The following is an 11,274-nucleotide window of genomic DNA, read 5'->3' on the forward strand; positions in this document are numbered from 1 at the left end:
TGTAGGATCATGGTGTGCCAGAAAGTGGCAATCTAAAAAAATGTAGTTCTGAAATGCCTCAAAGAATTTCCAAATTTATTCCAACTTTTTTCCCACCCATCATGATACTAAACCATAAAATTAATAACTTTATAGGGCCTAGTATATCTTTGGATACCAACCTTACCTAGTGAACTTTTAAAATGTCATGAAATAGTGTTTTTGACCTATTCTTGTGTGTGTTTTTACATCAAACATGTAACTGATGAAATTTTTCTCACCCAAATTTTATGAAATGAAAAAGGGTTTCTTAAGAATGCTCTTAGCTTTCTACAAATGTAATGTTTGTCAAATTATGAGTTCGGTAAGTAATTATTACTTATTTTCTAATGGAGTTATGTATAAACTACTGATTGACACACTGATAGAAAAACAACTATAACTTTCAAATGGTACAACATTTTTGAAATCCAAAATATGCATCACATTCTATGCTTCTTCTACTTTAAGGGGAAAAAAAAAAGTTAAATTTTGTAGAGTTTTGAATTAGTTGAGGTGGTTAGACACAAGGGTTTTTTAATTCCAAAAATAAAATAGTAGAAATTCATAATTAATTATTTATCTATAATGAAAATACCCAAAAATATGCATCACATTTGAGCATGAGTCTACATCTTATATATATAATATTATTAAAAAAATATTATCATTTGAGTTTGATTAGGGTGGTTAGACATACATCTACTTCTTAATTTTTTCCTGAATTTTTTGTACTATTACATTAAATTTCAAAATTTTGACAACTCAATTTATATATATTTTTAGATAATGCCTAGTATTTTAGAAACTAAATTAAATTTCCTAAAGATTATTTTCCCTAAATTTTTTGATAGAAAGTTCATAACAAGTTGAAAATTGCACATGAAGTTGACATAACCATGATTTTTTTAATTTTTCATTGCCACTTAAGGGAATAGTTTGGTTGACCATGATCTAACACATACCCATGTCCAACTTCATTACAAATAAAACATCTACATTTTAATTCATGTCTTACTTCCTTGGGTGGTTCATCAACTTTCTCTAGTTTCTTAGGTTCATCAGGTTTAAGTGGTAAATCAATTAACTCAACTTCCTTTGATACTTTAGTAGATGTTCTTGATTCTACCTTACTTAGATTAGATTCCTTAGGGGATTCAATAACTAGATCTAGTTCTCTTCTAATTTCAACTTTCTTGGATGATTTCTCTCTAATTAGATATCCAAGTCTTGTCTTGTCATAAGAAGGTCTTTGGTGAAATATCTATTGATCAATCATTTCACTACTGGAATAAAGTTTATCTAACTATTGTTTAACTTGTGTCAATTCTACTTTTACAATAATGTTGTATTTTTCTAACTTAGCATGTTTAATCTTGATAGTATTTAATTTAGATGTAACTTGATTTAACTAGGATCTAAGATCTGCATTCTCATTTTTAGTCCTGGTTCACTAATGCCACCATTTTTCTTAAGACTTAACTTAAGCTCAACTATTTTTCAGTTCATGTTTTAAGATCTCATTTTCCTTCTGAAGTTCTACTACATAATTATCACTATTGTGTGGAGTTGGTTCCTTGCCAGATTTTAGATCATTAATTTCACCCTTTTAGTTTTCTAATGTACACTTTTCAATCTCTATATTTATCTTTCAAGGTGTTTCTTTTTTCTATAAGAAGGTCAATCTACTCAAGAGCTTCTTCTAGGTTCTTCTTCAATTGTTCCATATTCACTAGGATCTTACTTAAGCTATTAAACTTCTTCAAAGTAACTAGGTTCTAATACTAGCTATTAGAAATAGATAATACTAAGAGGGGGGGTTGGTGAATCAGTATTCTACAAACTTTTTCCCACAACTAAATAGTATTAGTTACTTTATAACATGCATGTGAAAGTAAACCAACAATGCTGAATAGAAAATATAACCATAGACATAGAGAACTCATAACACCATTATTTGTTAACTAAGGAAACCATGTCCAAGGGAAAACCCTAGTGGGAATGATACCCTCAAGATGATTCACTAAGAAATAGAATCTTTTTTAGGATATTGACCCTATTAGGAGTCTATGAAATACATATAATGTCTCAAGTCCTTGTTAGGAGACTAGGCCTTGTTAGAAGCCTCAACCCTCTTAGGAGTTGGCAGAACAAATACAATGTATGCAAAGAGAGCCCACTACCTTAGCATGTAATTATACAATTTAGTTGTTCACAAGATAGGTATAGATATAATACTTTCTTTATTGTTGTAACTCACACTTGCTTTGATCAAACATCATGTCTTGCATCACATAAGCCTTTCATAGTAGTTTACATTACAACTACAACATCTCACAACTTCTTCATAACTACACAATATAAGATCTTTACTTATACCTTGCACATTCACAAAACTCTTCTCAGTCGGCCTTCATGTGTTCATGTGTTTGACATAATATAAATTAATGTCTATAAATTTAGCTCATCATAACTTAGAAATTATTTTTTTACCAAAATAATTCCTCAAGCCATATAGCTATGCTTATTGATATACTCTATTCTATTCTATTAAATACTCACACTAGTATTTTAATCATAACTTGCATTTTACTTTTTGTACACATCTACATACTTAACCACATCATTATGATAGCATCAAAAAGCTTCCTTAACTACACATAAGCTAACTCTCAATGAGTTGTGCATACTTTTAAGAACTTTTCTCTATACTATTGCAAATTGTCTAACACTTCGACAATTTTCTTTCTCTAAATACATTAATGAAATGATGAATACATGTTTTCATAAATGAAAACCATCAAGATATCTATCTGATCATATTTCTAATAGAAATACCTTAATTAAATGATTTAAAACTTACAATGGAGTAAGCACTCTGTTAAGAGATTTAACTAGGCCTATTAGGACCACTCTGTTAAGAAATTTACCCTTATCCACTTGTTAGAATGTATCAGTAGATGATCCTTCAGTTTGTACTTAAAAATATAATTATGGATATTCTCTTTCCACTCTGTGATATGATCTCATATCTGATATATCTCTTCTCTTCTCTTCACTGCTCTTCTTGTTTACTATACTTTGTTTCTTCAAAACTTTTCTTGTAGCATCCAAAACACAATCCCTTCACAAAAAGTTTCACATTACATTGCATCACATGGAATATGGTTTGGATTTTCTCTTAAATATCCATATATAGAGTTTTCAAGAACACAACTAATGATCTAGATGTTTCTATTTTTGCCTCTTAATCTGATTGACTAATTTTCCTTCATAGGAATTAGTGATCCAAGCCAAAATAAGTAACAAACTATGTAAAAAAACTTACAATAATAAAATATCACCTCCATGTTGGCCAGAAAAGGTTTACCTTATTTTTTTTCCATTCTAAACATTGTTTTTCAAATAGTGTGACTCGACACATACTTCCTCTTCTTTAATCAAAATTCATGGTATACTAGATAACTAATCTCTCATAGGGATACCTAGCAACCATAGACTTTCTTGGCTATTATTGAGCTCAGTATATACAAGATTATCTACAAGTCTAACAAATACATAACTTGTCCTATATAAAGTTACTTGGTCCCAATGATAACCAACCAACTCTGCCTTCTAAATGACTAAGTGTTTGACACTAATATACAAAAAAACAAAAGAGATGAACATCCCTTACATTGGGTATGATCATTCACTCCACATATTTTGTTGGTGACTCTTTAGCTAGTAACACTAACCATCTTGTTTTATTTGAAAGAATGTGGCTTGCTTACCAAGAATTGGAAGCAATAATCATGTAATGGTGGAGTATTAATGTAGAAGGTTATTTTATGTATAAGGTAATAAAAATAATTTTAAATATCAAAACTAAGATAAAGCTATTGAACAAAGTGGTTTTTGGAGATATTTTCAAAGATAAGGATGAAACCATTATCAAACTTAAAAATATTCATGACCATATTGAAGAGAAAGGTTTCCATGAATAGTTGAGGAAATCTAAAATTGAAATATTCATGAACTACCATGACATTATCTCTAAAGAGGAAACTTTCTAGAGTCAAATATCTATAGTGTTGTGGCTAGAAGTAGAGGATAAGAATAATAAATACTTACATATGACAATCCTTAAACACAATGCCACTTCTAAGATTAAATCCATTCAAACTACTTCTTGAAAAGTGGAGAAGGATGAAGATATGAAAAAGGAAGTGGTTGGCTATTTCTCTAATTTGATGAAGAAATATGGATATTTAAATTATTTTTTTTCAAGTGGATTTACTATCTCCCTATTGAAAACAATTATTCAATTATATGTTATTTTTGATGTTACCCAAAATGTCAATCCTTACTAAGCATGTCAACGATTGTCAAGCTCATTCAAGCATTGCAGATAGTTTCCTATGTATGCTAAGCATTCTAGTTATAACCATGTTTAGAGTTAGTTCTTACTGGGCTCACTTAGGCATTGAAGGAAGATTCTATGTTAACCAAGTTCCCTTAGTTGCCAAAGGAAATTTAGCATAAATCTTGTATTGATCGAGTTCGAGTTCACTTGGTTACCAAATGAAAGTCAGTTTAGAATTAGTGTTGACTGAGTTAGGTTGATTAACAAAAATTTTATCCAAGTTGATTGAGTACTCAATTTTGTATTAGCTAACTGACAACATATTGAGTCTAATAGATTTATTGGTTAATTCAAGGTGACTTGAAAAGATCATTCATAAAATTATAAGGTCAAGTTGAGGATTGAAAAAAACAAGATTTAAGAAGATGAATTAAGAAAGAAAATGGAAAGGATATTTACGAGAGAATAGAGTATCTAAGTTGACCAAGTTGCAAAGAACATTCTAATCAAATAGGATAAAGTAATCAAGCCAGAAAAAAGATCTAAAATCGGCAAAGATAGTTGCATCAAGAATCAAGTCAAGTCATTGTTACTCTCTAATAATTGTAGCAGTGAATCAAATCTCCTAATAGAGTTAGCCTAATAATTATTTAGTAAACCCTTTAACAAGGTATCATTTCTAGATTGAAGTGTCTAAAGATATCTAAAAAGGCCACTCCTAATTGGGTGAATTAAAAGGATCGCACCTAATAGTTTATTTTGTAATGTTTAATAGGGTTGGCTCGTAATATGGCTCACTTCAAAAGAGTGAAAAATAATAACTAGTTGCTATTAGTGGTTTTCCCAAATTCAGTTTCCACATTAAATCTTGGTGTCATATGTGTTCATATTATTTTCTTTATGTCTTTGTAGCTAAATTAACGGAGGTTGATCCCATTTAAATATCTTAAGATCTGCATGTTTTGTGTTAACCAAGTAACAACAATATATTTAGTGTTAACTGAGTTACAACAATATATTTTATGTCAACTGAGTTTCATCAAGGTTTTTTTTCAAAGTTGTGTTGACATCTTAGGATTTTTTTTTTGTGATAACTAATTCACCCCTCCCCTCTTAGTTGCTCCTTTCCATTTCCATTTCTAGGCCCTAATGGTTTCCCAAACCTCTTCTTCCAAAAATTTTGGCATATTATTTTGAATATTTTTCTCAATGCAAAAAGTGTTCTTTAGTTATTAAAATGTTTTAAAAGACACAAATTCCACTTTTATAGCTATGATTCCTAAATCCCTATGTGTTGATTTGGTGCATGCATTTATACATATTATCATTTTTAATTATCTTTACAAAATTATTTTGAAGGTTCTCACTTCAAGATTATTAGCTATTCTTCCTTTTATCATTTCTAATCAAAAAAATAGATTTTTTTCCTAGAAGACAAATACTTGTTTTGATCATTATAGACCATGAAATTATTCACAAACTAGAAGTTTCTGGAAAGGAAGGAATCATTATGAGATTAGATCTATCTAAAGCCTATGATAGAGTTGACTGGTCTTTCCTCTACAAAGTGCTTATAGACTTTGTCTTTAATGACAGAGTTATAAACCTCATTAGGAAAATTAAGATCTACTACTACTATTTCTATCCTATTGAATGGGGCATCATCCAATTTCTTCAAACCTTCAAGAGGCCTTAGATAGGGGTGACCCCATCTCACCTATCTTCTTTGCAATCATGGCTAAAACTTTGTAGAGATTTATTGGTCATTATGTTCATGAAGGAAAAGTTAAGGCCTTTAGCCTTCTTCAAGTCCTAAAACTCTTTCATAAGCATTTTTTGGATGATATTATCCTAATGGGATGTTCAACTATCAGAGAAGCAAGAATATTTTTTTGGAAACTTACAATTGGAATAATTGTTGTTTTGTCATTGATGTTAAATCTATTGATACGATATATTACTGCCTAATCTAAATGTCATATCTATTTGAATTAATGAAGAGGATTTGAGAATTTTCTCATAAAAATAGCACCTAGTGGAAAGGTTGAGTTATAAAAAGCAAGTTACAATGAACATTTTATTTGATAGACTTTGATAAAGCAAAGTGATTTTTTATATCAAGAAAGCTAAGCCAAGTTGAACACAAATATAAAATATGGTTAGTGCAGAGTAATGCTAGTGTCAACCAAGCTATAGTTACTACTAAGAAAATCTAGTGTTGATAGAGAATTAGCATCAACCAAGAAAGATAGTTCATGTTGAGTCAAAGGAATTTAGTGACAACCAAGTGCCATAATTTAGAGATTGTTGAGTGATAGTATAAGAAAGAATTCAAGGAAATCGTCAGATCAAGTCAACTTAATTGATTTATTGGGAGACATAAAGTGTGTTGAAGACAAGATTAATGAGTTGGATCATTAACTTAAAGGAAAGGATTAGGTAAAGATCTAATAGACAAATTCTAGAGAAGTTTCTAGAAGAAGCTCAAGAAGATGGACAAATACAATGAATCAAGTTGAACCTGGTCATAAACACTAAGATATATAGTGGATGTAGAAAATGATAAAGCACAAATTTCCTATTTAAAAAGATACAAAGGAAAAAAATTGGTGTAGTACAATATGTGTGAGTGTATATGTGGGCAGCTTGTATGTGAAGTGAGAGATATAGAGAAAGGTTGATAAAAAATGTACAAAAGTGTGAGTGAATGTAAAGCTAAAGGAGGAAGCTTGCAGATATGATGATGTTATTGAGAAGTATATTAGAGAATAAGGGTCAAGTGTTGATGAGAAGAGTGGAGTTATTTCTTGAAGGCTATCCAAGAAAATCAAGATCAAATATGTCAATGGAAGGCTTATCAGTAAACCAACATAAGGACCGAACAAAGATTTGAACCTACAAAAGTGAGTTGCAATCACAGAAATAAAAACCTACCATTTTATTTCTAGTCACCGTAAATAGTTTGTATTGAAATCCTTTTAATAGAGGTTGACCTAACAATCATTTGAAGACTTAACACTCTATGTAAATCTTTTAACTAGGTGATATTCTAAATGGAATGATCAAAGTACTCTTACAAGGCTACTCCTAATAGGGTAAATAAATCCTCTAACCAAGTCACATTTAGTAGTTGTTTAGTAACCTTTTATTAGGGTTGTATCCAAATAGAGCTCACTTCAAAAGAGTGAAAAAGAGTGACACATTGCTGGTGGTTTTTCCCAAATTGGATTTCCATGTAGAATCCTAGTATCAAATATGTGATAAATGCTTTATGTGTGTTTATATTTTATAATGTTTTCATTATGCAATGCAACTAATGTTTATGATAGTTTTATAGTATAGACTGATCAACTTTAGGATAAGTAGAACACTAAAGTGTTTATCATTTAATTGTTCAAGTGGTACATATTGACCTTGAGTAACTAATTCACACCTCCCCATCAATTGTTCTAAACATTTATAAAATGTTTAAGGAAGTAATTAATAAATACACATAAGCTACTGGGAAACACATAAAGTACACTAAAATATTTATTTTCTTTAATAATACTTTTGAGGTTAGACCACTAAAAATCTCTAGAATCCTTGAACACAAGACTGATTCCTTTGTTGCTACTTATATTGGGCTACCTTTGGGGCCCAAAGTGAATGAATCTTTTTGGGATAATCTTGTTGATAAATTCATTTCTAAACTTGTAGGTTGGAAAGGTCCTCTTCTTAGCCAAGCTAGAAATATTTGGCTCCTCAAGGTCACCCTTCATAATATGCATATTTATGCTCTTCAATTTGTTTTTTTAATTTCTGGTAATTATATTTATGCAATAGAAAAAATTCAAAGATATTTTTTGTGGTTTGGTACGGAATTGAAGAATCACTTTGTGTTCATCTAGTGGGAAAATGTGTGTAAGCCAAAAAGTAAAGGTGGTTTAGGAATTGGATCAATTAGAATTACTATAAAGGACTTCTTGCTAAATAAGTTTGGAGGATCTTTGAGGAAGAAAATTGTGAAGTAGGAATTGTGAATCAAGGATACAAGACCTTATTTCATCACATAACCAACCTATATATAAATTTATGCATATAGATATAATAGAGGGAAGGAAGTCAAGAAATTAGATCTTTTTAATTGCAATTCTAAAGAACTAGGTCTAGAGAGATTAGCCCTAACCCAAATAAGTAAGGAGCACTAATGTAAACTAGGTCTTGGAAGAATAGGTGAAAAAATATCTAAATTTTTGAAAAACCTAGATGAATATAAGAAGCTAGATATAAGTAAATGTGTTGAAAGGAAAAAGAAGGAAAATAATACACCTTTAGAATTTATTTTGTTTTCATCAAAATGAATGGAAATCTTTAGATTTGGGCCTAAAACTAAATTGGGGACAAAACAATGATATCTTTCAACAATCTATTAAGGTTGATCTAGATCCTCATTGAAAAAATGGAGTATTAGGTGTGCACTAAACTCCTAATTGATTATGTGTGATGTTGATTTTGATTTCACATTTCCAAAGAAAATGGAAAAGGGTACTCAGAGGTGCAACATTTTTGTCAATTTGATATCAACAACCTATAATAAAAAAAAGGGGTTTTATTGTTGATGGAGGCTTTTACTTCATTAAAGCTAAATATATAAATGAACCTTGAATCAAAATTATTTAAATAGAATGAATGTAAATTAAAATATACAAATTCACCTTGCAATGGTTAGATCTCTTCAATGGAATAAAATGTGCTTACTTCACAATTGATGTGGATCAAGATGATGAAGATGAATGGATGTAGAAGATACAAAAAAGGATCTTGAATGGATTGAAGATCAATATATTAAAGATGAAATCCTTTAATTTCTTGAATTCTTGAATCCTTGATCTTCAATGGAGGAATGCTTGAATGAATGCTTTAAGAAATGAAGGATTGAAATTTGAATGCTTGAGAGCTTAGGTTCTTGATCATATAATGTGTGTTGTATGAAGTCAATGGATTTAAGAAATAGAAAAAATAGAAGGGCTTATATAGATCTCGATATTGAAAAACTCTTATAGGCTAACATGCCTAGGAATTAACACCTTGAACTTACCCAAACGCAAGACCCAAAGAGGAAACCAAAAATAAATCTTAATTAGAGGAACATTGCACCCCTTATTGGCCAATCAAGGTCACACTATGCCCCTTTCAACCATGTCCTAGAACCTCTAGGATCCATTTGGGATCCCAAAACATGACTTGAGTCTAATAAACTTGGCGCATAATTTGAGATATAGTTGTTTGGTGCAAGGAGCATATTTTGACTAGATAGATGAAGGGAAGGGAGGAAATAGGAGGATAGATCCTACTTGAAGCTTTATTCTATGAAAATGGGAGATTTTAAGAGGATCTATTATGTTTTACCCCAATTCCACATAGGCAAAATGATAAAAAAGGGAAGAATGAAAGAAAGATACAAGGATATTGATGATCGTGCATTAAATAGGTTCTAAACCTTCATTAAAATAGAGTGCATCCAATTTAAGATAGTACTTTTAGCACTGATTTTAGTGAGAGGGTGGACTCAATAAATTTTTTTGGTAAAGTAGAGCACAAAGAATAAGATACTCTTACTAAGATATAGGAGACAAAGAATCAATCAAACCCCCAAGGGTTTGAGACTTTGCGAACTCATAAATCATAATAAGAGAGAAAATTTTGATTGAAAAGAAAGAAGAGAGGAGTGATTATCTCACCCAATAGAGTACCAACCCTACTATGAATCAGTAAACAATTTATTTTTAAATATGGTATTGAAAGTATAATAGGGTGGTAACCCACTAGTCAACCTATCAAAAAGCTCATTCATAGATCAATACTCCTCATATTACCATGGTAAGGTCTATTAAGATTGTGTTACCCATGTATGGGACTTAACCAAAAAAATTTGAGTGTTTCATAGCTGAACTAATTAGGTTACAAAGTTGAATTTGCAAATAGAAAGGCCAAGATACATGATGGTGATGGTAAGATAATTGGAACTGATGAGCAGACAAGAGGTAACCTATTCTATCTAGACCTATCAAATGAGACATGTTTGTTTACACAACAAGAAGATGTTTGGTTATGACACAAAATATTATTTCATTTGAACTTTGAAAATTTGGTTAATATCAATAAAATGAATAAAGTAAGAGAGTTTTATAAACTAAAGAATCCTGACAATACTATGTATAAAGAATGTCAACTAGGAAAGATGTCAAAGTATAGTTTTAAGAGAAAAACATATGTCGCTAATGATATTGTGGAATTGGTTCATACTAACATATGTAGAGCCATTGGTGTTCAAAGTTATTGTGGAGATCAATTTTTCATTCTATTTATGGATGATTACTCCTAGACGATGATTGTGATGTTTCTTAAAGCTAAATCTAATGATTTTTAGTTATTTAAGTGGTATTTGGCCACAGTTGAAAAAGAAATAGGGAAGTGTCTAATGTGTTTGAGATCTGATAGAGGTGGTGAATTTTTTTCATATGAGTTCAATATATTATTCAATGATAGAGGAATCAAAAGACAAATGTCAACACCAAGGACCCCTCCTTAGAATAGAATAGCTGAAAGGAGAAACAAATCAATAATGGACTGTGCAAGAACATTAATTATACAGAAGAATTTATCATAGAAATATTGGAGAGAAGTGGTTAGTACTTTTTTTTATACCTTGAATAGAGTACAAGTCAAGAAAGGTACAAATGCTACACATTTTGAGCTATGGTATGGTTATGCTCCTCGTGAAATATTTTTAAAAATTTGGTAGTAGATGTTATATGTTGAAAGATAATAGGAATGAAAAGATTGATCAAAAAGTGATAAAGGCATATTCCTAGGTTATTCCACTAAAAGAAAAGCTTATAAGTGTTTAAATTCTAACACTAACAAAG

The sequence above is a fragment of the Cupressus sempervirens genome, chromosome 8 (genome assembly GCF_028749045.1).
Source record: "Cupressus sempervirens isolate cs-2001-9-10 chromosome 8, ASM2874904v1, whole genome shotgun sequence".
In the NCBI taxonomy this organism is placed as follows: domain Eukaryota; kingdom Viridiplantae; phylum Streptophyta; class Pinopsida; order Cupressales; family Cupressaceae; genus Cupressus; species Cupressus sempervirens.